Source organism: Oratosquilla oratoria, chromosome 26, assembly GCF_046742065.1.
Source record: "Oratosquilla oratoria isolate Oo_2021 chromosome 26, ASM4674206v1, whole genome shotgun sequence".
NCBI lineage: Eukaryota > Metazoa > Arthropoda > Malacostraca > Stomatopoda > Squillidae > Oratosquilla > Oratosquilla oratoria.
In genome coordinates, this window is record NC_134802.1 from 35,366,386 (window position 1) to 35,368,885 (window position 2,500).

Below are 2,500 nucleotides of genomic sequence, written 5' to 3' on the forward strand. Positions count from 1 at the left end.
TATATATATATATATATATATATATTTTTATTTATTTATTTATTCTTATTCTATTTTATGTTTTATTCTTATCTTTTATTTGTTTATTTATTTTCTATTATATTTATTTTATTATCATTATTATTATTATTATTATTATTATTATTATTATTAATTATTATTATTATCATTATTATTATTATTATTTTTTGTTGTGTGACTACCGCCACGTGGATCTTGGAACCGAAATGTCACCTATGTTTTGTCCCCCGGATGTGGGTCTCGTGCGGGTTCCCCGCTATAATTATACGTCTGAGGGTTGCCTTCTGTCAAGGTGTTTTGTTAAACATGTTTTGTGTGCTGTTCTCTCCCTCCCACTTTTTCTCTTTTTTCGTCGTTTATCGTCGCAGCGGCATTTTCACGGGCGCTTTCGACAAGTATGCGTTCGTCATACTATCATCATCAATCATGCAATTCTTGCAATAGGTAATTACAGGTCTTGATTTTCACTGTTGGTATCCACCCATATTTGCAGGGAAGATCTCTGCCCCCCATTATGTTGCTTCAAATAGGAGAAAGATATTTAGGTAAAGAAAGAAAAACAAATCAATATCTTGCACAAAAGTAAATTCATGAGGTCTTCATTACGTGATCTCGTTGACAGCTGACAACCCACTTCGGGGGTTGACAACTGCGATGTAACAGCTGCGGGTTGTCTTCTGCTCACGTCAACACGATGGGCGTGATCAGAGGCCCTCCTCCCCCGTCTCCCCCCTCTCCCCCTCTCCTTCCTGACCCCCCACCCCCACCCCCCAAGCCCCTCCTGTTTGGAGACGCAACAGTAAGCACCCACAAAAAGTGTCTCTCGTAATGGCGATTATGTTTGGATTGGTAATGATAGGGCCCATCAAGGTGTCCGTGATTGGCGGGATTTCCTGGCCTCTCGGATCAGTGACAGAGGGCCGGGGGTGGGGAGGGGGGATCTTTGTGGTTGGTGGAGGCGGTGGCGGCGGTGGCGGAGACGGCGGCGGAAATGGCGGAAAAAGTAGACGCCTGGCGGGAATGATAGAGATTGTTGATAATCCTGCGCGCTTATCAAACTGTTCGAGCCTTCCGGCATGCGAGATAAAGTCATACAGACATAAAGTGTATATGCATGTACACGCGCGTACGCACAATTCTGAAGAGAGTTGGTAGGAAGATTATCCTGCGACGTTGTTTCCCTGTGTGTGTGTGTGTGTGTGTGTGTGTGTGTGTGTGTGTGTGTGTGTGTGTGTGTGTGTGTGTGTGTGTGTGCGCGCGTGCGTCTGGGTGTGTGCGTGTGCGCTTACATGTATGTATGTATGTATATATATATATATATACATATATATATATATATATATATATATATATATATATGTATATATATATATATATACATATATATATATATATATATATATATGTATATATATAATGTGTGTGTGCGTATATATAATATATGTATATATATATATATATATATAATATATGTATATATATATATGTATATATATATACACAAACACATAAAGGTACTATTTTCCAATTCTGGCAATTCCTTTATATTTAGTCTTTCTAAGAATGTTTTGTCACCTAGCTAGGAGTTCTGATTGCTAGGCTTTTGAGTATTCTCCTTTCGGCATTATATATATTTCTGATTATGACCCGTTTCCTGTTAAAGAATGATACTTGGTTTCTGACAGGTTTTCATTTTTCATCTTATTGATTGATTCATTTATTTGTTTGTTTCTTTATTTTTAATCATCAATTATTTACTACATGCTTACCTTAACCATCGTAACCACAGCACCATGTTTCCCAACCGCACAGTCACAGCACCACCACTCCACCACAGCACCCCACCCCGACCCTATCACAGCATCTCAAAGCAACAACACCACTCCCACAGCAATACCCCCTAATCATGACAACTATCACCACAGCCGCAACACCAAGTCCACACAGGATCATCTCCACCACCGCTCCACCACAGCAAACCACCACACCACCACAGCACAACTACAGTAGAATTGCTTTTCCCACAGCATCACCACAGCCACAGCACCAAGTCCACACAGCATCATCTCCACCACCGCTCCACCACAGCAAACCACCGCTCCACCACAGCAAACCACCCCTCCACCACAGCAAACCACCCCTCCACCACAGCAAACCACCCCTCCACCACAGCACAACTACAGTAGAATCGCTTTTCCCACATCATCACCACAGCCACAACACCAAGCCCTCCAACCACACAGCATCATCACCACCACCGTTCCACCACAGCACAACTCCTACAGCAGAACTGCTTTCCCCCTCAGCACCACCACAGCGCGATAAGAAGCGACAGCGCCACAGCGACACAGCGAGAGAAGCAAATTCCACAGCCACAGCCCCGTTTATTGTCTTGTCTGCTCGGCGTAGCTCGAAGGCTGGCTTTCGTGGAGGGCGGGGGGTGGGCGGGGTGAGGAGGGTGGGAGGTGGATGGGGGGGA